The sequence below is a fragment of the Triturus cristatus genome, chromosome 4_1, assembly GCF_964204655.1.
Source record: "Triturus cristatus chromosome 4_1, aTriCri1.1, whole genome shotgun sequence".
Classification (NCBI taxonomy): Eukaryota; Metazoa; Chordata; class Amphibia; order Caudata; family Salamandridae; genus Triturus; species Triturus cristatus.
Genome location: NC_140585.1, coordinates 60,631,066 through 60,656,746, shown reverse-complemented (window position 1 = coordinate 60,656,746; position 25,681 = coordinate 60,631,066). Strand labels below are relative to the sequence as shown.

At 44.7% G+C, this 25,681-nt stretch overlaps 1 pseudogene across 1 annotated transcript in view; it reads left to right on the top strand.

The window, feature by feature from the left end:
• The window catches only part of LOC146839509 (uncharacterized), a 343,610-nt pseudogene extending 331,541 nt beyond the window's left edge, over positions 1 to 12,069 (top strand). The window contains exons 4-6 of the transcript XR_014980982.1: positions 4,204 to 4,445; positions 10,005 to 10,114; positions 10,660 to 12,069. The product of XR_014980982.1 is annotated as an uncharacterized LOC146839509 (transcript). The remainder of the gene's footprint in view (positions 1 to 4,203; positions 4,446 to 10,004; positions 10,115 to 10,659) is intronic.
• The last annotated feature ends 13,612 nt before the right edge of the window (positions 12,070 to 25,681 follow it).

Below are 25,681 nucleotides of genomic sequence, written 5' to 3'. Positions count from 1 at the left end.
TACCATGATATCGCGTGGCTCCCACATAAAAAGCAACATGTCCTCCGCGTACAGCAAGATACTGATGGGACGGTGGACAAATTGGAGGCATGAGGCTCGATGCCGCTGTCTAATAATACAGGCAAAGGGTTCTAGCGTGATCGCAAAAAGAAGGGGCAAAAGGGGGCACCCCTGCCGCGTCCTACCCGGATCCGCACCACAGTGTCAGTGTACAGCAGACCTATCCAATTGATTAAAAATAGGAGGAAAGCTAATTCGCCGTAGAATATAAAAAAGGTAGCCCCATTCTATGGAATCAATCGACTTGGCGGTGTCTAACATGACAGCCGCTGCTTGGAACCCAGGATTGAGAATATGGAACATAGCAAAGAGCATGTGCAAATTATGAGAGGTAGACCAGGAGGGAATTAACCCAGACTGGTCCGGAAGGACCAGGCCTTGCATGAGCGGCTGCAGCCTGGTGGCAAGAATTTTGGTCAATATTTTGGCGTCAGTGTTGATAAGCGACAGTGGTCAGTAAGAGTCGCAATGAGAAGGTGTTTTATCTTTTTTGAGTAACATTGATAATCAGAGCCTCCCGAAGGGTTTGCAGCAGTTGGCCAGTGTCATATGCCTCGGAATACATTGCCAAGAGATGGTGGGGGTTAATTCTTCTGCGTATTCCTTATAAAGTTCACTGGGAAACCCATCAGGGCCAGGGGCTTTCTTGTTTGGAAGGGTTTTGATCGCCATACAAATGTCTTCTTCTGTAATTGGTTGGCTAAGAAACTCCCTTTGCCCATCTGAAAGCCACGCAAGGGCTATGTCTGATAGGTATGCATCTAGGTCCTAGTGTCGGTCGCCCCCTGTGTGGTATATAAATCCACATAAGTGGTTTTAAACTGTGCTAGAATCTCTTGAGTGGTGTAGTGATCCTAGCCAGCTGCATCCGTGATCTTAGTAATAGTGTGCCGATCAATATGAGCTTTAATTTTGTTAGCTAGATGGCGTCCCGGCCATCCACTCTCCACATAAGCGCGGGCTACATGGCATTTAAATATATACTTGGCCTCTTTCTCCACCAGCTCATTATATTCCAATATGGACTCTTTAATTGTCGCCAGTGTTTGAGTGCAGGGTGCATTCTCATAGTCATGCTCAAGACGCTGCAAGGTGGTTTCCAGCTTAGCAAGCTGTCCACGTAAGTCTTGCAAGATGCCAGCTGACGTGCCAATACAAGTTCCCCAAATAGTGGCCTTAAAAGCTTCCCAAAGGGTCGTAGAAATGTCAACCGACCCCTTGTTGTGATCAAAGTATTGCACTATAGCCTCGCGAACAGTTTCAACATAAAAGGAGTCCAGCAGAGCCTCAGACCGAAAGCGTCAGGTGAATAATCTGTGAATACTGCACAGAATTTGTAGGCGAAGGCAGACTGGGCTGTGATTGGATAGTGTGCGAGGCAATCCCTCTATCTGAGACACCCAACCCCCCGCTACCTCACTTAGAAGCCAGTAATCTAGCCGGGACCAGTTACCATGTGTGGTGGAAATGTGTGCCCTCCCGCCTCACCATATTTCGCTGATGCCATATATCAATCAGTCCCAGCTCGGCCATTCCCTCATTAATAACCTGGGCTGCCCCGGGGGACTGATCACCCTTGCCACTCGACTTGTCTCTACGGGGGGTCTAAGTGTGTATTAGAGTCACCTCTCCACAAAATCACAGCATCGGACCAATCCCGTAGCGTGGAAATGATGCGCTCAAAGAAGCCGGGATCATCTATATTTGGGGCGTAAGTGTTTACAATCGTGATTAAACTGCCCGGCAACTTCCCGTGTACCATGGCATATCATCCTACATCGTCGACGCAGGTTTTGATCTTCGTGAAGGGGAGGTTTTTCTTAATGAGCGTGCGCACTCCATAGGAGTATTAGGTGTAGGAAGAGGCCAAACGGTACCCAGCCCACTGCTCCCCAACGGGAATTACAGACAGGCGGGTTAAGTGTGTTTCTTGCAAAAGGGCAATCGTAACATCATGCCGATCCAGATCCGCTAAGACCTGGCAAATCTTTTTTAGTGAATTAAGTCCCCTTACGTTCCATGTTAAACAGGTGATTAAAGTGTGAGCTAGATGCAGAACTTTAGCGTGTTATACATTGAGCATAATTCCACTGTAGTGAGTGAAGGTACATATGCAATCCTCACAGCATCAATAAAAAGATCAGCCACATAAACGAATCCTGCAAATCCCAACCACCTGCCAACACCCCCCACCCACTTCAGCATCCTCAACATGCCAAAGCCATCCAAACCCTCCAAAACAATCCCTGAGTGCAACACCAACGAAATAACCAGCTGTGGGGAATACCCATGAGGGAGCGCTGGAGTACAGTACCCCTCCCATTGAAATAGAAGGTGGCCGAGCAAGTGTGAGAAGAGTTCCTGGCCACTGTATTGCAATATCATAAAACAATACGAAAGTACCCACATTAATAATCATTGCGAGTTCAAACAATGAGGGAAATAACATCGATACAGGTCAAGTGCTTGCTTAATGTCTGCGGCTCACGTGCCAGAGCCCACCATAACAGACAGGCTGATATAGTTCACCCCAGAAGTAAAACGAAACAGAGGTGCACACCATCCACCTGGCTTTGTCATTGTTCATCTGCCATCTCATCGGAGACCCCACCGTCGCCACCAGCTGCAGTGTTGGGGGACCGGCTATGGCGAATAAGAGTCTTGGGAAAGTCCATCGCTGATTTCTGGCTGGTAAAGATCATTGGCTTTCCATTGACTTCTATGCACAACTGTGCAGAATAGAGCATAACAAAGGGAATCTGCGCCGAGATGAGAAGTTTCTTAACAGGTTGGTAAACTCTCCGGGCCTCCTGGACAGCTGCGGTAAGGTCGGGATAAAATGCAAGAGTGTTCCCCTCGTGAGTGATGGTACCTTTCTTTCGAGCCATGCGGAGGACAGGGTCCCGATCTCTATAATTCAAAAGACGGGCGATAATGGGACGTGGTGGGGCACCCGGGGAGGGTGAGCAGCCAGAGAGTGATGGGCGTGCTCCACACCTGAGACAGCTGTTCCGCACCAAAAATCTTACGAAGGAGGTTCTCCACATAGGTCTCAAGACGGCCCGTGTTAGTGGACTCTGGCAGGCGAGTGATTCGCACGTTGTTACGTCTTGATCTGGCTTCCATATCCTCATTGCGGGCCTGTACAACAGCCAGCACCTTCTCCATAGACGTCGCTCTGGTTGTCACCTGTTGCAAGCCATCTTCAGTGCCGGAAATACGCGTTTCCGCTTCCCCCAGGTGCAGCGCATGTTTATACAGCTTCGTGGACATGTGGTCCATGCGCAAGTTCAGGTTATCAATTTTCCCGTCGATGGACTGCAAGCAGGCCTGGACTGCAAGAAGAGTTTTATCAATATTGGTTAAATGGTTGCTGGGAACATCAGCCTCCGAGTCAGAGGCAGCGTGTTGAGATGCCTTGCCCGATTTGCGGTGCTCAAATGTGAGGCGTGGTTAGCTGTGCCCAGACTTCCCCATGGCAATAGCGCTGAACCAAACAATGGTGAGGACGTTACCAGCTAGGGCCGCCCGCCGCACAGTGTCCAACAATCTTGGGCAGTGACAGAAATTCAGTAGCGAATCACAGCACGAATGCCAGTGGAGCACCACTCGTTATATCGTCGTGGCACAGCACATGGAGATGGCGAGCAACAAGAGGAAGGCGAGACAGTGAGGATATGGTGGAGGTGCGTTCAGGGCCAGTTGTGGGGAGGGTGCCCGCAGTGCCTCGCAATCCGCAGTGCAAGCTCACAGCATCAGGGGTCCGTCACCAATGCCACTCAGAAAGCGTAGGCCCGCGGAAGATCAGTGTCCCCGCTCCAAAGCACAATATATACCAGGTTCAAAAACGAAAAGGGTGACAAGGAGCCCACTGGTCACCGTAGGAGTATGCGCGTCCCGCGTCCCAGCACGACAGCACCACCACAGAGAGGAGGAGAGAGAATGGGCCGGAACTCCGACAGGGCCACACTCCACCGCACCTCTGTTCAGGGCTAAACAAGCAGATATGGCGGTGTTACCGGTCAAGGTCAGCAGAGGAGCAGGTGAGTGGCGAGGGGTGTCCAATGGGGGGGCACCAATACGCGGTAGCACACACTCCCCCAAGTCCCAACAATGTCTCGCTGAGTGCGATGCTTCTCCCAGCCACACAGCAAGAACGATCAAATGGCCCTCCGGTCGCAGCAGAAGAAGACCCACGATGAGCAGCCACCAGGTAGGGTGCACTACGCAGTTCCCTCGCCCTGGATCGAGGATGCCACTGGTCGTCAGTGCACACGGCGTGTGGCGATCTCGCCGCAGGACGATCTCTCACCAGGCCACAAAGCAGATGTCAGCGGAGGCCCCTTGAGCGCAGCCGGATGGAGCCCAGTGGGGTATGCTGCAAGGTAGGTCGCAGCTGAGAAGCAGGCGCACTGAGGCACTCACCCGGGTTGCCGGTCTGGTCTCAGTGGTGGTCCGCGGTAGCTCCGCTGCGGGCAAGGCTGACAGCCCAGAGCGGCAGAAGATCGACACCGCCTCCATAAGCCCGCAACCGGTGCGCCGCGCAGGCAAGTATCAGAAGCCTTCCCGCCCCCCAGGTGCTAACATATCTTGCACCGGGTTGGCTGCCACTCCCAGTCAAAGCCGCACAACTCACCGGTCACCAGCTGGGCAGCGCAATCTCACCACAGCGCCTGCAGGCCGCGTCTGGCACCACCCGAAGCTCACCGCAGCCTTCTGCTCAGAGCACGTCCCGGGCCGCCATGTTGTCAGCGCGGGTCCGGGGAATCGCCAGCCTCTCGCTCGGCCAGCTGTCCACGCAGAGTCCAGATTAGCATGAGCAAAGTAGCCCGTAGCACTCCGCTGCTCGGTTCCTGTAGGTAGGGCGTCAACCAGGGCAGGAAGACAATAATTTTAAGCGGCTTGATGGCTCGACCAGAGGAGCTGCTCTACAGAGCGGCCATCTTGCCTTGCACCCTCTAGCGCCCCCCCCACAGTCACATATTGGTTGTTGGGTGCAGCACACAAGAGCAAGATTACAATCACTGGTAACTAGGTTTTGCATAGGCCTGAGATCCACCTTGGTACCCAGGCAAACAAACCTGTGATCCTTCTTTAATCATGACCAGCTGTAGGTTGTGCAGTGTTTGGATGACAATTGAAATAGTGCCATTGCCCTGGTCTTTCATGGGTAGGAAGGTAGAGCATGCTATATCTATGTTGGCGCATACGCACCCTTCCACTATGGTCATTAAGTCCAACACATACTGGTGCTGCATCACCATGAGCCAGATGGCGTGCATTTCTTCGTTGCGTTGCGGCCATCTTCGGTGGTGTTAATCATTTTCAGCATTTTCCACCTGGTGATATGCAGCCACCGAGTGTAGTCCTTGGTTTGCATGGTGAAGAAGCGGGTTGAACCTCCTACACCTATTTGCGCATCGGTGAAGAGACAGATTTCTTCAGAAATGTCTTGAATCTGTCCCAACCAAAGTATTATACTGACCTTTTTTTGCATACTTGGTGTACAAGCGTGGTGCCTTTGCTGATGGAGTAGTGATGCAGTGCAGAAAGATCTTCTCCAGTTATGACCAATTTTGGCATATAGACGGTGACCAGTGAGCAGACCCCTCTCCAGTCTAGGACCAGCTGGGTGTAGGTGTGGTCGCCGCATTACCATTAGTAGTCCATCAAGGTGGAGGTACCCCACTGCATATTATTATTATCGGTTATACTCTTGCATTTTCCTGTTCACCCGACAGGTATTGTCCCCTTACCCCTAAAGCACAAGGAATACACTGGTAGCTTCCTGACTATACTGGGTTTCTTCTTACCTTCTATCCATGTGTAACTGCTGCCTCTGATTTCCAGGAGTCCTGGCATGGGGTCAAGAAAGTGTCTTTCAATCTGACTCCACAGGACCTGTTGTCACCTTTGTTCCCCAAATTGATGGCTCTGCAGGTAAACTGCACATTGGGGTTCCACTTGTTCATAAATACAGCTCCAGTTACACTAAGGGCTAACCTTGGTCCACAGGTTGGTACTTGTGCAGACACGTTATTGCACCGGGCTGAGGGCTTGTGAACTCCAAGAAACCCTTATAGGGGCTGGGTTTAGGCCCTGTTTTCTAAGACCATGTCTGCCCCTTTTTCTTGAGTTTGTCTAAATTGGATTGGATCTCATCCTGCTGTGTCAGGATGTAAAGGGGTTCAGGTATGATATCATACTTGGCTAGGTTCACTGTGACTTCCTGTGGTGCTATAGTGTTGGGCTGGAGTTTGGCTTTTATTCAGCATGAAGTTTTGTTGGGCAGTACCTCCTGGGACAGGTATAGTCTGAACCCACTGCATGGGGTGTGAATGCGCAAACATAGCAGGAGTTGGGTAGATGCCTTGCTCCCCACTGAGATCATGTGTTGATACCAGGTGTTCTGTAATAGTGTGCTATGTTAAACGGTTTAGATCCCGGGACACATGCTGGACCACTTTACATGGTGTCCTTTGCTGAAATTTGACCTGTTACTGTATGGTGACACGTAGCTGAAGAAACATAAAATCACATAGGGCAAAAGACAATACACAGGGGGATATATTTAGTCGGGATATGAAAGAGTCGATGTAATGTCCGGGGGTAGCCCTAGGGGCACTCCTATCTGCAAAGTGTTCGCAAAGTCCGGAGGAAGCCCTAAGAGCGCTTCTGTCCCCAAAGTGTAAATAGTTCATATTAGAAAAACTTTGCGATGGTGACTCCTTTGATGGTTGTGGTAGTGATGAGTCCAAGCGAATATCTGACAAGTGGTACCATGACTCTTTCCCTTCGACCTTGACAGCTTTGGGAGTTGAAAAGACTACTTTGAAGGGCCGTTCAAACTTGCTTTCTTTCCACTGACAATGAAAGTTGTGGATCAGGACTCGGTCCCCGGGCTGCGGTATAGTGTAGAGTAGGCCCACGGAGGTGCGCACCGCCTTCCTTTGGGTAACCTGTTTAGAGAGGAGTCTGTAAGTTTTGGTCAGTTCAGAGAGATATAGATACATTTCATTACCTAAGGACTCTGAGCTGGACTCTGTGCTTAGTTTGGTTCTGCTCTAAGGTATTGGCTTCGGAATTGACCTACCAGTGACTAGCTGAAAGGGGGACGGTTAGATGGTGGTCTCTGCTTGGGCTGACACTAAAATGACACTGGACACAATGTACACCAAGGGTCTCATTTAGATTTTGGTGGACTGGTTACTCCATCACAAGCGTGAAGAGTATCCCGCTCGCCACATTAGAAGTCCATTTAATTCAGTGGCAATTGTAGTAAGATGGACTGGGATATCTGTCACATTTGTGATGCAAAAACCAGTCTCCCAAACTCCAAATTAATCTTCAAGTCTGCAACCAATGTTGTAGCAGAGAGAACCAGCATTACAGGAAGGGGGCCTAGAAGCAGCTGTAGTCCCAGAGGCACTGGAAAGGAAATCTGAGTTTGAAAGAGTGGACTGATAGCAAATGAACCTTGGATCTGTTGTGGATGCGCCCCAGAAGGGTGTTCCTTGGGATTCAAAGTACAAGCGTGCCCTTGGCATAAATCCTATGATGCTGCAGCATGAATGCAATACATGAGAGCGATTAAATGTTACAAGAAACTGATTAAAAGAGCCCATGTCGAATTATTTGCAGACAAATCAAAATCATCTGTAAGCCTTCTAAAGAAATCTTGTCTATTGTAAACAACCTGATTAAACCCACCTCCATTCCTGGATTAGCGGAAGCTTCTAACAGCCACTGCAACAAGCTTGGTCAATGATCTTTATCTTTACTTTGACAGGGGTGAGAAAACAGTCAAATCTGTCTCTCTTGACACAGAGACCTACCACTCGCAATGGGCTACCTTGGACCAATTGGCTCTACTTGACGCAGATTCTATTTCCACCTTAATGCGTCAAGTGAAATCTGGATCTCCGAATGACCCATTTAAAGCTGATTATATTTTTAAATTTCAGTAGAGCATCACAACCATATTTCTAGAATCAGCCAAACTCTAGCTGAGCATTGAAGAAGTATCAATATCATGGAAACACTCCAAGGTTATTCCTTTTCTAAAAACTTCTTCGCTAGATGCCACTCAGCCAGAAAACTATCGACCCATTTCTCTTCTGTCGTTTTTGTCCAAGGTTGTGGAGAAACATGTAAACCATCTCCTAATCAAAATTTTAGACCATAATATATTAGATTGTTCCCAAAATGTATTTAGATCACACAGCACCGAAATTGCTCTTTTAAAAGTTATTGAATCCCTTTGCAGTACTGCTGATGCTGGCAAAACCCAGGATCTGTACCTCCTGGATTTAAGTGCGGCCTTCAACCCTGTGTCACATGCAATAATATTAACTTCTGTCACTGATCTGGGGGACAGGTCAAAGGTCTGGCCTGGTTTACCTCCTTTTTAAAGGAGCGGTCCTTTCAATTTATGCCCTCCCTTGCCTCATCCCAGAGAGGACCGGCTCCTGGCATCCCTCTGGATTCGGAGCTTGGTCCCGCCCTTTTTAATATTTCTGTCAGACCTCTGGCGGAGGTAGTGAAATCTTTTGGAATATGTCACTAGTGTTGTATGCTGATGACACTCAGCTATTCTTTTCCCTTTCAGCAGTCGACTGGCTTTAGTGCCAAATCTAAAAACTTTGGTGGCAAGATGGATGCATAACAACTGTTTAAAACGTAACTCTAAAAAAACAGGGCTCGAAGAGTACTCAGCCTAGCAGCGGAAATAAGAGACAGTGCACACTAATACCCAGCCCAGTAAAGGCCTGAAACAGACCCAAATAAAGGAACGTGTACCTACATGGTCGCCTCCTCTGTTTGTACCTCATAAGTATCTACCTATGCACTTACTCCGTTTGTATGCCCCGGGCGAGCTTCTCTGATTACGCTTGTGATCCTTGTACTGCCAACCATGGCGTTTGACTATCAGACCATTACCGTATGTCTGCTGTGTGCATCGAGTCACTCCCCCGCTTTAGCTGTCAATGAACCCTGCTGAGCGAGTACCCAGACATAAGGGAGTGTGGAAGATGATGAACAGGGAGTAAGGTAAAGCTGAATGTAAGAAATGTGCAACTGTCTAAATGCTGCACTCACCCTCAAGCAACGGACATCTTGTCCCACTTTGCCAATGCTCCATCCACCGACAGAGAAGCATGCTGGCACCAAACGTAAACCATTGTAAGGTAGAAAAAGACAAAAAGCAGACACGTATTGGCAGCAGAGATATCGCAGGTATATTACTGCCAGTGATAGAATCTCTATTATAAATGCTGCAATCTTCCAACAAATGCGTGAACCATCCCTAGGAATGTGGCAAAGATAACTTAGCAAACAGAAAAGTAAAGACAGGAGTTTGAACTTCAGCTGCTCCAGTGTAAACTGGAAAGTATTGTCAAGAAGAGTGTGAATGGAGCTGCATTTGTTATATACTTCCTGAAGCGTTACCTTTATCATATACTTCCTGAAGCGTTACCGTTATTATATACTTCCTGAAGCGTTACCTTTATTATATACTTCATGAAGAGTTTTTTTTGTCATATAGTTCTTGAAAGGGTTACTGTTGTTATACACTTCCTATAACTGAAGTGACAGCAGCACATCCTGATCCTTCTCTTTTTCCACAATCCCTTCTTCTTTAAATGAAATCTTGGCCATGTGCATCTTCCTAAAGCTGTACCTTTAGCAATAGGGCACTCAGTGTATGCTCTTTCTGTACTAAGTTACTCTGTGAACACTGGAAAATCACCTCTTTTTCTGAATTAAGTAAGAGTGACATGTTCAATGGAAGAGTTAGTTAAAAGTCTGTGTATGGTGAAATAGCCCTTGGTAACTTGAAAAAATGGTAAAGAAGAGATGTCTTTTACAACTAGTTAAATATTGTGTATTCACATTCTCTTACATTTCCGTTTAGTGATTTTAAATCTCTTTACATCCAATAGGAAACCAGCCTTGAATGGACAAATGATCGTGAATAATGACCGTAATCGTGCAAATCTGAAAAAAACAGTTAGAAAAAATGAGCTCCAATATTCAGGAAAAGATCTGCACAGTCAGAGACTGAGGAACCTGAACATAAACTGATAGATCCTGGAAGAATCAGTCTAGAGCAATTCAGTGGATGTAAGAGTCTGAGCTGTGCACCTCCACGCAACAGGACTAAAAATGAACTCTAGAAAATTAAGGCAACTACACTGACAAACCACCTCCTGTATAAACAGGCCTCCACCACCAGCTTTGATCATGTGTTCGGTATGAGGTGGATACAGCATTGCTCTGCTTCCTGTAATGATGGCAGACCGCCATTCAGTGCGCTAGGTGTATTATAAACATTTTCTGGCCAAACCACAGGAGCAAGAGAAAAGCACAATGGAGTGGAGCCAGACAACTGAAGGGTAAAGGAAAGAGAGGGTCTCTCATCTACAACAGACTGTCCCAATTTGCATCAACCAGAAGGAAGACTAATCTTTTCCCGTAAACATGCAAAACCATTATGTAATCTAAAGACATAACCGCCTACAAAGAAGCTTCACTTGCTACAATTTTAATATATGTAGTTGGTGAGTTTTGTATTTCTTTGTGAAATCTGAAATCAAGCATCCAAAATACCACACACATACAGGGAATGTGAGAATAACACAAGTGCTTTATCAACCATGTTAGCTCTTCAGGAAACGCAGTCATGGGATGCAGACAAATATAAACCCGACCCAGAAACACTAACCAAGAAAGAAAAATCATACACATGCAGCAAGAGCTTTAGTTTGTCATAACTACTAAAGAGCCATCAGCAAATACACACAGGAAAAGCAATGTGCAATTGCAATGAATGTGTGAAGAACTTTAGTCAGTTAGCAATTCTAAAAGATCATCAGCGAACACACACATGGGAAAAACCATACCATTGCACTGAATGTGGGAAGAGCTTTAGTCGGTTATCAAATCTTCAAGCACATCAGCGAACACACACAGGAGAAAAACCGTACCATTGCACTGAATGTGTGAAGAGCTTCAGTTGGTTAGCACAACTCCAAAGACATCAACAAACACACACTAGGGAAAAAGCATACCATTGCAATGAATGTGGAAGTAGTTTTAGTGATTCCTCAAATCTCCGGATTCATCAGCGAACACACACAGGGGAAAAACCATTCCAGTGCAGTGAATGTGTGAAGAGCTTCAGTCGGTTATCACAAATCCAAAGACACCAGCGAACACACACTGGGGAAAAACCATACCATTGCAGTGAATGTGGAAGTAGTTTTAGTTATTCCTCAAATCTCAGAAGTCATCAGCGGACACACACAGTGGAAAAACCATTCCAGTGCAGTGAATGTGTGAAGAGCTTCAGTCGGTTATTAGACCTACAAAAACATAATCGAACACACACTGAGGAAAAACCATACAAGTGCAGTGAATGTGTGAAGAAATTCAGTCAGTTATACACCCTCCAGAGCCACCAGCGAACACACACAGGGGAAAAACCATACCATTGCACTGAATGTGTGAAGAAATTCAGTCATTTATCAACCCTCCGGAGCCACCAGCGAACACACACTGGGGAAAAACCATACAAGTGCAGTGAATGTGGAAGTAGTTTTACTGATTCCTCACATCTCAGGAGACATCAGCGAACACACACAGGGGAAAAACCGTTCAAGTGCAGTGAATGTGTGAAGAGCTTCAGACAGTTATCACATCTCCAAACACATCAGCGAACACACACTGGGGAAAAGCCATTCAAGTGCAGTGAATGTGCAAAGTGCTTTAGTTGGTTATCACAGCTACAACGTCATCAGCGAACACACACCGTTTAAAAGCCATTTAAGTGCAGTGAATGTGTGAAGAGCTTTAGTCGATTAGAAAACCTACAAAGACGTCAGCAAACACATATTGGGAAAACCCATATAATTGCATTGAATGTGGAAGTAGTTTTAGTGACCCTTCAACATTAAAAAATCATCAGCGAACACAATTCAGGGAAAAGCTATTCAAGTGCACTAAATGTGTGAATAGATTTAGACGATTATCAGCTCTTCAAAGACGTCAGCATACACACATAGGTGAAAAACCCTACCACTGCAGTGAATGTGGAAGTAGTTTTAGTGACCCTTCAACATTAAGAAATCATCAGCGAACACACTTAGGGGAAAAGCCATTCCAGTGCACCGGATGCGCGAGGAGCTTTAGGCGATTATCAATCCTACGAAGACATCAGCAAACGCATACAGGGGAGAAACAATACCATTGCAGTGGATTTGGAAGTAGTTGTGGGAAGGATTTTCAGAAAACTACAAGGATAAGTTTTCAAACCTATAAACACCACACACTTAAATAAGTTTAACTAGCACAGACTGGAGAATATTTCCAGCTGATTTTGGTGTTTTGTCCTTTTGTGCAACAACTGGTTCAATGATAGCTGCTAGAGAACAACGTCCAAAGACACAATAAGTAAAAGTAGGAAATTGTGACCTGTAACTGAGAGACAATGCTTGCAGTGCACAACATTTACATCCGACGCGGTTCAAATGATGCTCATTCCAATCATCACATGCATCTGTAAATACACCCACCCTTGTGGCACTTCCCAAGAGGTGTCCAATATCAAGCTGGAGCCTTGGGAAATTTGCTGGCTCACCACTGACTGTAAATGATTCATGGCTAGAATAATTGTATATGAATATATTTTAGACCTTTCTTATTTACAGAGAATCACCCAACCAACTCCTAACTGGTGAAAGGACAAAATCCGTGCATGATGGCAAAATTATTATTCAGAGAGAAAGCTGTTGAAAAGTTTAGTTCTTAATACGTTTCTGAAAGCTTGATGATTAGGTAAAGATTGAATCTTGAGCAGTAAAGAATTCAGCTTTTGTAATCCAGAAATATCGACTCGCTGCTTTACATTTCTTGATCCTTGGCACTGGAAAAGAATTCTGTATTCATTAGTAAAGGAACACAAAAGATACTGAGTTTTGTCACAAATGACATTCAGGTTTGCATTTACAAGCTTTAAGCCCAAACCTTTTTAACATCTATATCCAACCTTTGACAGCAGTGGCCAGGAGCAGAGGATTAGCTGTGGTATCTGACGCGGATGACACGCAGCTGGTGGTGGCATTATCTGACGACTCTGGGCAGGGTGCACATACGTTTCAGGGAGATTTAACAGCTATTGCAGATTGGATGACGGCTAATCGCCTTCAGCACAATGGCAATAAATCAGAGACCCTGGTGGTGGGCAAAGACATCCATCTGTGGAGTGACCTCTGGTAGCCGTCCTCTTTGGGCCCTCAGCCGGCTCCTAAACTGGCAGTAAAAAATCTAGGAATCTGGATAGACTCCGCTCTTTATTTTCAAACCCAGACTAGGGTAGTAGTCAGAGTTTGTTTCGGGCTCTTACTTGGGCTTAAACCTTTGCTGGGTTTCTTCGACCCTACCATCCGTCAGGTAATCATTCAGGCCACAGTACTCTCTAGACTGAACTATGCGAGCTCCCTATATATTGGGGCCAACAGGGCAGAGCTACTGAGTTTACAAAAGGCACAAAATGCGGTAGCCCAGGCCCTCCTTGGTCTGCCAAGAATCTTTTCCATCGCTAGTTCCATCCGCAAACTACATTGGCTGTTGGTGGAGAAATGAATCCGAGACTCTCTGTATTGCCCACAGAATCATGATTCTCCAATCTCCTGCTATTCTGGCTAGCCTCATGGCGTCCTATGGACCTACTCGACAGCTGCGCTCCAAGGGCCAGTATCTAGCGATTGTTCCTCGGTTTAAGAGAGTACGGACCGGAGGATGCTCCTTCTGCGTTTGTGCCCCTAAGCTTTGGAACTCCCGCCCTGCACATATTAGAAATATTCAAAATCGTTCTCTCTTTCCTAAAGCCTTCAAAACTCACCTCTTCCCTGCATAATTGCCTCCTGGGTGTTCTTGGCTTGCTTATGGCAGTGACATTTTAGCGCTGGGACGCCGTTGCTGGGGCCGCTGCGTGCTTTCTAAAACCCCTTAACATAAGATAACAAGCAAAATGAAACCCTCGTTTTATAAACTGCCGGTGAATGACTGGACATAAAAAGTATGTGCTGCCTCGTGAGCAAACAGGGAAACTTTGTGATGCAGTTGGGACGTCCTCAGACCACAAATAAGATAGATCGGAGCATCCTGAATCATCTGTAAGGTGCTTTTGTGTTGCTAGAGCTGCCTAATACACAGTACTCTCATAGCCCAGCCTTGCTTAGAGGAAGGAGTTCACCGATATAATATGCACATCAGAAGAAAGGATACATCTTCAGTAGCCAAAGATAGTAGAAACTAATGTTTTACACTGAGTTCATTTTAACAAAGTGCTGAGTCCAGGACGTTCTTCCTGCTGCCGATCATCATCATCATTCATCATCATCATCATCATCCATCATCATCATCATCATCCATCATCATCTCCATCATCATCATTCATCATCATTCATCATCATTCATCATCATCATTCATCATCACACAACCAGTGAGGAACAGCAACAAGACTGCTCTTCAGCACACCCATCCTTATACATAACACACTACACAAACACCACCCATGTATGGACACCCAAGAGCCTTTAAAAACCACACCACAGAGGGGTGTACCAGGATCAAACTCAATTTACTTCAAAGTTAACATGAACTAAATTATGATACAGCAAGAACAATCATGATGCTATGAAATGTACACAATGATGACTAGATTTTACATATTAATAAGAAATTTATGTATATGTAATAAAACAACACATTTATTTGAATTAATGGTATTTGACTGCTGATTGTAAAGGAGAGCTTAAATGTGATTTATTCCCTAAACTATAAAGATAATTTGTGATGCCAGCATGGAGCCTAGTTTATTTGGCAATATAGTGGTCAAATCTCGATAGCATGACTGCTTTCAGCAGGAGTCTGACGCAGGTGGCATTAGAGGGTAGTATTCTCGCCAGTGTGGCTTCTCTCAGAGTGAGAGGTGCTAAAAATATGTCTGTATCCTGGCACTTCTCTTGTTAATAATCCATAAAAATACCACAGAATGTTGAGTACTTGAAAGCAGTCTGCCATACGAGGGATTTAAACAAGGAATTTGTCAAATACAAAACGTACTTTTTTTTTTTTAAGGTTCGTATATAGCGCTGCTTCATCTAATAATGTCTGATGGGTTTTCTTCGAGAGCCCTTTCTCCTTCGGAAGAAGTTTTCCATCGACATACCCAATGGGATTTCCGATGAAAGACTGACAATCCGTCCACCTCTAAACAGGGCTGGTGGGTGGACCGGTCGTTTGGCTGGTATAAGGCTTAGTTGCATTTTTGATAGAGTGCCCTGTCCACCACACCCTGAATCCAGACCGTCTTTCTTTAGTGATTTTTCTATTTTGAGTTACATTTGAAGACTGTCCCCCCTCATTTATAGTTTGACAGGTAACCCAGGGTCTGCCTGGGGAGTAGGCATAACAAATTCCACTACCCCGCTGGACTACCGTCCACCATATTTAGCGATCTCCTCCAACCTGGCTATCCCTGTGTCTTCAGAGGAGCAACAGGAGCTTCTCTAAAAACACCTAAGGTTTGCGGAGTGGCTGCCATGTTTCACACGGGGGCCCAACAGACTTTTTTGTTTTACTCCTTGTTGTAAAACGAGGCATTAGTTGTGAGGCCTGCGCAAATAATGGGTCTACATTTGTCCTTCACTGAGAACCAAACACCCCAATGTAGCACTTGACTCTCAGAGGGTAGCGTTGCAGAGCAGTCTAAGGCTTACTCTAGGGAGGTGGTGTGGGCTAGTAATCACCATTTACAGGTACGCAGAAATAACACTCAATAATTTATTGTCCAGTCTGTACTTTATTTTATAAAAAGGAAGAGTACATTTATTACACACACACTACTCAATACTATGCATCAATTTACAAATATACATAAGTTGTTGGAAATACTTCTTGACATTGCGCAAACACTCCCACCCCTCCCGCGGGGGGGGGTCTATAACACCACTAACATGTGTGAACATCATCAGCCCGCAAATGCATTTGGTTGACCATAACCTGGAGTGGGGGCCCACCTATTATTTCAACAAGCACTTATAATGGGAACATCTGTATACATATTTCAATCACAGTGGCTGACAGTCTGGTTGTTCAACTAACGAATTAGCAAGAATACATGCCTAAGCATCAATTGGAATGACAGGTACTTATCATATTAGTTAACATGATCAATGCAAGTCAATCACAGCCCCTAAAAGGCACCGTATTCATAATCACTTGATTATGAAATTACAACCAGGCACCACGGCAAGAATTCCTAGCAACATATTTTCAATTTACTTATCATTTTGCATATTGCATGTGACTTCCCATCCCCAAAGGAAACAACATTATGTAAATGCACCACTTGTGCAATTGCATCTTTACATCTCTAGGGGATGTCTCCACAAAGACAATCCTTGTTCATCCTTTCACACCTATGTGCAGTCATAAGCATCAGCTCCCAGCTGCAGAACACAAGTTCCAGCATTAGGAAGGCTTGATTAAACATGAATAACTCTTGAGGGGTTCTTTCCTTCAATCCCCAGAGACTGAGGGTGGGGACGTTCTACTTTTGTGCTGGGGAGTCTGCATTGCTCCTGCAGCTCCCCCTGCACCTTTGCCAACAAATAGTGGTGACTTCATCTTCCTGGGGCCACCACGCGCTGAAAACGGGCAAGTTTTCACTTCAGGCCTTCCCAGGTCCTGCAAGGCTATATGGGGCGCTTTCCACCCCATCGCTTGCATATCTGAGCAGCGGCTCTCCCGCTGCTCTGGGGAGTGCCGCACTGACTCCGATGGCCTCACGCTGCGTTTCCACTTTCTCGGGGGCCCAGTCCCACACTGGCACCCCGCTTCCAGGTAAGTTGGAGAGCAGCTCGGGTGGCCACCCCCGCTGTTCTCGCTATCTTCCCAACTGGCCAGCACCCTTGTGTGCTGCCACAGGAGCCGGCCTGTCATTTTGGTCTGCTCGCTCCTGCAGGCAGACACGGACTCCGCAGCCAGCCGGGTGGGGCCTCAGGGGAGTGCGATGGCACTCTCCACTTATTCCCAGGGAACTGAAACTACCCCATGTGGTCTCTGTCTCCATAGGAGAATAATGGAGTGTTCCTACAGTGAAACAGTAAATCTCACTGACTATCCCTTACATGTGTCTCCCCACATTATAAGGCCTATTCCATGTCACCACCTAACTCTGCATAGTCTCTTTCACACCATTGTCTGTACCTGCTCCTGGGCTGCGCACAACAGGTATCTCCCCCGCGCAGCCCTTACGTGGGTGCACACACGTGTGCACACATGTCCACATGTAACCAGTCCAGTGCCCCTTATCCTGGCTACAGCGAAGCGGCCTTATCTCACAAGGCGGACACCGTTGAAATCCACATGCAGTCCATTTTATCATGAGTTCACTGTGGGTGAGTCCCAGCTTACTAGGCGCTCCCCCAGTAAAAGGTAAAAAATCAGGTGTTCAAATAGAGGAAAAATCGGGGTGACTCAGATGGTCAGAACCACCTTCTCACACTCCTAAAGTGAGAGTTTGCTTTTTGTAAAACCAATAAATAATGTACTTGATACACTAAGAGCTTTCTAGGAGGGAGTCTGGGTCATTTGTTCCTAGTTTTTTCTGTTTGAGACAGCCAGTCTTTTCATAGTGTTCCTGAAGCGAAACAATAGGCCAGAATCCCAACCATAAGTAGGGTGGACGGTCTGATGTACGACGGCCCCAGTTATGTCGGTCATTGTTGTGAGGGTTCCAGAGGTTCTGACCTCTGTTCAAACAGAGGGGGAATAGTGATAGATTCTTCTCATCAACCTTCAAAATTCTCCAATTTATTTTTATATTCTTGCAACATTGTGTCTGGTGTTGTGTAAAACCAGTGTGCTGTTCTCCAAGGCTGTGCTGTTGCATCAAATGTTGTGTAAAAGCAGTGTGCCACTCCACGAGGCTGTGCTGTTAAATCAGATTATGTGTAAAGGTAGTGTGCAGCTCTCTTAGGCTGCATAAAGACTTATGTAAAACCATTGTCTCTCCATACTCTTGCTGCCGACTGCGGCATTATAGTGTCCACCTTCTACCTGGGATCCTATCTCTTTGCTGCTGACTGTAGTGTCATAGTGTCCGACGTCTACTTGGGGTCCTATCTCTTTGCTGCTGACTGTAGTGTCATAGTGTCCGACGTCTACTTGGGGTCCTATCTGTTTGCTGCTGACTGCGGCGTCATCTGGGATCCTATCTGTTTGCTGCTGACTACTTTGTCATAGTGTCCACCTTCTACCTGGGATCCTGTCGGTTTGCTGCTGACTGTGATGTTATAGTGTCCACCTTCAACCTGGGATCCTATCTGTTTGCACCCGACTGCGGTTTCATAGTGTCCACCTTCAACCTGGGATCCTATCTGTTTGCACCCGACTGCGGTTTCATAGTGTCCACCATCTACCTGAGATCTTATCTGTTTGTCGCCATCATGAGACACAGGAGCTGCAGAAAGATGGGCATGAGGATTCACTAATAATGTGTTGTTATTAAAATGTTACAGATCACAATGACAAGTTACAATTCAGTCACACTGACACGCTCAATTAAATGCTGTGGCTCTGTCACTATTGTGGCAAATATCTTAAGCTACCTAGCGTCTTCAGCTAAGTCTTACAGAATGGTGAACACACTTAGATCGACACTGTGGGGGAGCATCCAGTAATTTGACTATTAAAAAAGTAGACCTCCTTTGCCGAAATATCAAATGTTATGATATGGTAACATAGTCTTTATTGTGTTAAATGCCTGGCCTGAGAATCCCGATCTCTCTGATAGGTCTATCACCAAATTGACCATGCTTTTGCTTTTCAGACAGCAATCCTATGGATGTTTCGGCTAGGCAGTGCTCTCCTGGAATTCTGTTCTCAATTTCAGCTGCGCAAAACATTTTTAACAGCAGTGGATTATCCTGCCTTTCCTGAGCGACCAAATCTCTGTGTAGCTAGATGTCTTAAAGAGTAGGAAGCTTGAACATCGGGTCTCAGAATGCTTGATTCTCAAATCCTTATTTACTTTAGGAAACGTCATTGTCCTGTATCCTCTGCTTTTCTTTCCAGATGGGTTACGTGGTCCATGAAACAATCTAGAATTGATAGAAACTGTTTCATGGGGTCATTCCTCTAGGGGCGCCATAGCTTCCTAAACGGTTGCAATAACAGAACATTCTGAGAGCTGCTAATTGGTTTCAGCTTCCACTTTCAAATCTTTCCATTGCAAAACAATTGTTCATGCTTCTTCTGTCATTAAGCAGCTTTAAAATAGCACAATGGTAGTCTCCAGTCTTGCAAGAAAATCTAGATTTTACCAGCGTCAATGATGGAAAATCCTAATTTCACTACATACACTTAGTTGACTATCTTTAATTTTGTGGATAGTGGTTTGACTCTCTTTTATATGTATTGTCCCTCACTAATTAGTTCTCTGATGCAGTGGTTCTTAACCTGTAGTCCAAGGACCTCTGGGGGTCTGCGAGGCCTACTCAGGGGGTCTGCAAACGTTTTTACAAAATTAAATAATATTAAAATTAATAAATACAAATTAATAAAGTATGTTTATATGAAGAAGCAAAACTGAAAATTGTGAACCTTTTTCAATATTTGATTGTGAGTTAAACAAATGATTTCAATATTTGAGAACTTGTTTCATGTAGTTCTGTGTCTATATTTTTGAATATTGTTTTGATGTAAAAAAAATAGCTTAGGCCGAGGGTCCCTGGCTTCCAATAATGACTGGATTGCAATAATGATTCAGTTGGGGGCTTCAGAATTGAAAAGGTGAAGAACCGCTGCTCTAATGTATTGTGTCTTTAACATTTCACTCATAAAACAGGCTATTTACGGAAATGAAAGAAACAGACTGGGAGAGCCAGTGACCTGCATGTACTTCAACCAACCCAGCCAGCATAACCCTACCGTCTTGTTTCAAACAGTATTACATCTACTGTTAGAGCCTTAAAAAAGGTTCTAAAGTATTTTTGGGGAGTACATTTTGTTTTAATTACGTGCTTCACAATGATGGGTCCAATTTACAGAGAAAATGTAATAGATAGCGTTCTGGAAGCAAATATATTTCATTAGAACAATCTTCAATCACAAAAATACAAATACATATATTACCTAAACATTGTTTACATGATTATATGGTTATCACAGACAATATTATTTTCCCAAATAGATAACTAGACGCACAACTGTTGTAAACTCCCAAAACTTTATCATGTCTGTGTTTGGCCAATATGCAGCATGTCATTATCTTTCAGAGAACTCGTGAAAGTGTCAATTGATCCAAACAATAACTTTGCTACCACACAAGGTGACATACATCTGCTACCAGCTCCATGATATCTACCTTTCAAGGTCTGACAGTAAGTGTGAAAAATATACATGTAGTCTTGTTTGACATATTTTCATCATGCTGGTTCATAGCAGTTATGTCTTGGATTAATGGGAAGTCCCCCAATGTAGAGTAAAAGTCAGTAGTTAAGACTAAAGGTACCTCATGAATTGACCACTGAATTAGGGAGGTCTTCGCCCCAGTTTATTGCAAGAGCTCTTGCCAGACGGCTGCATCATCCATTCCTATGCTGAGAGCCAATCAGAGAGGAGCAGAGCTAAGCCCAGCTGATGTGTGTTTTTCTTCGAAGGAAACACTCTTTCTCGACTTAAGTCTGATAGTCACAGCTTCTCCAATCTGAACATGTATGCAGTGTGCCGAGTCCCAAGAAACTTTAGAGGCAAGTTACGTACTCCAAACTCTCATAGTGAAGCACATAGGAGTAGTCTTCCAGTTGCTAAGCTCCTAGGAAAATCCCACTCTTGTTACAAATGTTCATATTATTCTTGCTGCTAGTAACATACATGAGTGCTGTTCTAATTATATTCTGGTTATTTCTCAAGTACTAAGCAACAGGATTAGATAGTTGAAATAAACACTTTTAAACATATATAGTGTCTTTTCTTAGTACAGTACTTGTGAGTGCAATGTTTAAGAATAAAATTGGGTTTGAATTACCTCTGCATCCCGGACCTCTTCACAGAACTGTTAGTAACCCAGAAGGCATGGACACCACAGCGGCACGTATGCCCAGTGGGTTGTGTGGGGGGTACAATAACTTGGAATTTAATCATGCGATGGAGCACTGAACTTTAGTCCAGGTACCTGTGGGTGGGAAAGCCAAAGCCTATTGAGCTTGGCCAGAGCCCTAGTTTATGCAACACGAAAATATTGTTTACATGATTATTAGAATATCAAAAACAATATTTTGTTTCCAAAAAAAGACAGATAGACAAACAGTTATCATATGTTTCACCTTGCTTCACATAAGACCGTATCTTCAAGACCATGATACATACACAAACAAAACATTTTATAATTAAAACGTCAATTATCACTCAAAAAAGAGAACATGAAAACCATTCAAGATATCAAAACAATTGTAAATGAGAATGACATCGCAAATATATAGTATAAATTCACAATAAATTTCCACACAATTATAAGGATCACTTAATTGATATTCTTTTAAACCTGTGCACATTTAATTTAATTATTTTCTTAGTACAATATAACACTAAAGGTTATGTCACAGGATTTGTCTCTGTTAAATATATAGCCATTCATATTTAATATTTCTCCATAAAGCAATTGATTTAAACAATAATATAGTGTGCTGAATCCCTAAATATCCACTACCTTTTTATTTGTTAATTTATCTCATAAAAAAAAGGTCTTTGAATCTTAAAAATGAATTCCTACTCCTAACTTCTAGAGAAATAATGAAAACTCTGCTAAAAGATAAATCCTATACCTGTTTCTTATAGGTTAATTTATTTGACAATACTTGTGCTGAATCAATGTAAGTGTCTCAAACTTATATTGTGTATCATTAATTATTGCATTATGTCTCAGCCTACGATCAGTGTAGATAAGTATACCTTTATTTAATGTACGCATTTATTGTTAGGATAACATCCTCCGTCGAACATGGAATTATTATCGAATCTTTATTTCTGAACAACAAGGACAGCATTAAGACTATAAGTCACATTAGTGGAGGAGTAATGCTGTCTTTAATAACATTGAGGCTTTCAGTGTATGAAAAGACACTTGGTAGGGTATTATGTATACCAAGTCTGTATCCAACATTGTAGGAAGAGAGAGAACCAGCATGACTGGAAGGAGGCCTAGGGGCAGCTGTAGTACTTAAGGTGCTGAAAAAGGCATCTGAGTTTGAGAGAGTTGACTGATAGCAAAGGAACCCTTGGACCAGTGGTGGGAACGCCCTCTGAAGCAAAGTGTTTCTTATAGGCATGTATTTCATATGCTTGACACCTTAGCCTGGTTATCGCCCCTTGGGACGGGCAGTCTCTAGGGACTGTGCTTTCTGTGGCTCTGCTGCCCTATGGTAAAGGGCCAAAGCAGTAACAACCCAGTCAGTACGTGTCCATGCAAGAGTACAGAATCAGAGGAGACAGGAATGCACAGGAAAGAAGCTATGACTGACCACCTGTAAAGCCCCATTCGGCCTGGTCTGGAGAGCACCCCACTGTGGCAAGCATTGATTATCAACAAAGAGCCATGCGCGCTGTCAACAGACTGCCTGCTAAAGGGACTATTAGTCCCAGGAGAACTGTTGTCTGCTGGTGGAGGGGGATGTGCCACATCTTATACACGCTATATAGAGCCGGACTCTAAAACGCAGCACTGGACGCCACACTACTGCAGCTGCCTGGTAATGGGACTACAAATTCCAGGAGATCTGTTGTCTGCAGGGGCAGGAGGAGGGACTGCATCTTCAACCTGCTTTGTAGCTCGTACTGTCTCCTGCAGCACAGGACGCCAAGCGCACTTCTTCATTCAGCCTGAAACTGTTCGTTTAGCTGAAAGGCTGCTCTGCATTTCCCTCTATGCAGCCAGCTGCACAAAGTAACTTCACAGCTGGAAGCCCCTAAAGTAATTGTGAAAGTGACACAGCTCAGAGCTCTGCAGTCACGGACTGTCTGCACAACAAGTTGAGTTCTGTTCAGTTTCATGAAGCTGGCTCAGGCCTGCTCACCGCAGGCGCCTCTCACGAGTGCCCTCACTTATATTTCAGGTTCTTTGCAGCAGTAAGGTCAGTTAAAATAATGAAAGGAAAAGATAGTGAAAGAACAGATTGCAATACTTTGTGAGCTTTTGAAAATATATTGAGTCCATCAAACAAACGTTAAGTTATCTTATAGCAGCCAAAGAAACCATATATCAGTTTATGAAAACCACTTTTATTACACAACACTGTTGTCTCGAAAGTGTGCAAACATCAACCGATTTCACGGAAAACAAAATCAAATAGTACAGTTAGGAAAAAAGCGCTCTGACGTGGCAAGCACTCGCTGCGTCATACCTGTTTATTTTTTTACTGCAGATTGGTAGTGTGGGTGTTGGTGTAAGATGTAGCATTATAAGTCTAGTTAGCTATGTAAGTATATATATTTAAAAGTAAAAATCTGTTGCAATTCAAGTCTGTAAAAATATTTAATATGGAAATTGGTTTTAAATGGTTGAAATAAATGTATGCGTCCAGGATGTGCATCTGTCAGTGACATACAGTCACAGGGAGAGTTTAAAGTGTACGTGCGATTGAAATGAAGAAATAAACAAAGCATGTTGGGAAAAGTATTTAAAGTATGCGTTCTGGATGTGCATCTGCTAAGGGCATAGTTACAAGGCAAGTTTAAAATATATACGTAAATATCATTAAAACAAAACTATTGAATGAAGTATTAAAAAGAGGAAAAAAGCCTCTGGTTACGAATTACATTCACACAGAGTCTCCCTGTGAGGCTAAAGGTGTTTGTAAGCAGACATCAAGGGAGCAGGGAAAAGTAGATACCACAACCCAAACAGTGGAAGGACACACAAGTACCATGGAATGCTTAAAGGAAGGTCGAAATTAACAGAAGACGACATGGCAGAATGCGCTGCCCAATGAACAGAAACATAAATATCGACAGACCTGATTCGGATACTCGTGATTTTTGAAGTAAAAAAGGCCTTTATTTTATGTGTCACAAACACCCTACTAAAAGCCCACCAGTAAGCCCACCTGTATGTTGGTCACTGGATGTAAGGCTGTGACCGAATTATACCAGGTGATTCAAATGTAGAACATAGGAGGAAACATAGAGCAAACAATTCACTGAGGAGAAATGGGACAAGCTACGGGGCTACTCACAACTGGTCTCAAGAAATGCCACGTCCAACTGCTCATTTTTTATCTTTCTGCATCAGAGTTGTCTTGGGCCGCGCCGGTGATGTCGGGTGACTGTGGTCAGAGGTGACGGAGATATTGTCACTCATAGTCTTTGAAAAGTCACTCATAATTACACTGAAAATATTAAAATGTCACACATAGCAATCTGAAACCTTGGTAGGAACCATTGACAGAATATCGACAACCAGAATATCGCCGACAAAAATATCGTACCCCAAATATCGATGTCCAGAATATCGACGTCATATCTACATAATGGTAAGTACAAAAATATCGGGAAAAAATATCGTTGTTAAAAATATCGTTGTTAAAAATATTGGGGTTTTTTAATGTCTAAAAAATAATGTAAAATAAATTAAATAATACATATAAATAAAATAATACATATAAATAAAATAAACATTGTTGGAATTATTAGAAACTGTTTAAACTTATAACTAATACATATGGGTGTCGATTCCGATCCGGTAAAACCCGGGTACGAATGGTCGTACGGAGCGTATTCTTCGTCCGACTCGTACCCGGGCAAAACAGCTTACAAACCCGCAAGTACGATTCGTACAGAAATACCATTTCTGTACAAATCGTAAAAAACTACGTGTGGCAAAAATTTACCCACAATTCCGATCTGGGACAGCGCGTACATGACGTCCGGATGGAGTCAGGCAGTGTTTTACGGACCAGCAAGTACGATCCGTGCCCACGTCACTCCGCACCGCTCATTTTTTACGACAGCCAAAAACTCCCGCAAAATTGAGGACGACGCGAACAAGGAGTCGCGGTACGCGACGGTCAGCCATGGACCCCAACCTACGCGTCATCCCGGCCCTCATTGCCTACGACCTCATGTTCAGAAACCAACGCAGACGCCGCAGAAGGTCAGAACCACACCCAGGGGCAAAGGGGGGTGGAGGGGGGGCTGGGGCAGGAAACATAACCCCCACACAATTAAAAATGTACATATGCCCTGCACATAAATTACCTCCAGGCTCTGGTCACTCCGGGGGCGTGTCCCCAATCCCACGTCCCGCCACAACGGAAGTGGACGTGGACGCGTACCCTCACCACTACAATGGTGGTACGGACCGTACCCACGGCCCCCAGAGCGTGGGTACGGGCCGTACCACCATAGTGGCGGTGACGTAGGGGTACGCGTGGTACGGCCCGTACCCATGCCCCCAGAGCGTGGGTACGGTCCGTACCACCGTTGTAGTGGTGATGTAGGGGTACGCGTGGTACGGGCCGTACCCACGCCCCCAGAGCGTGGGTACGTGCCGTA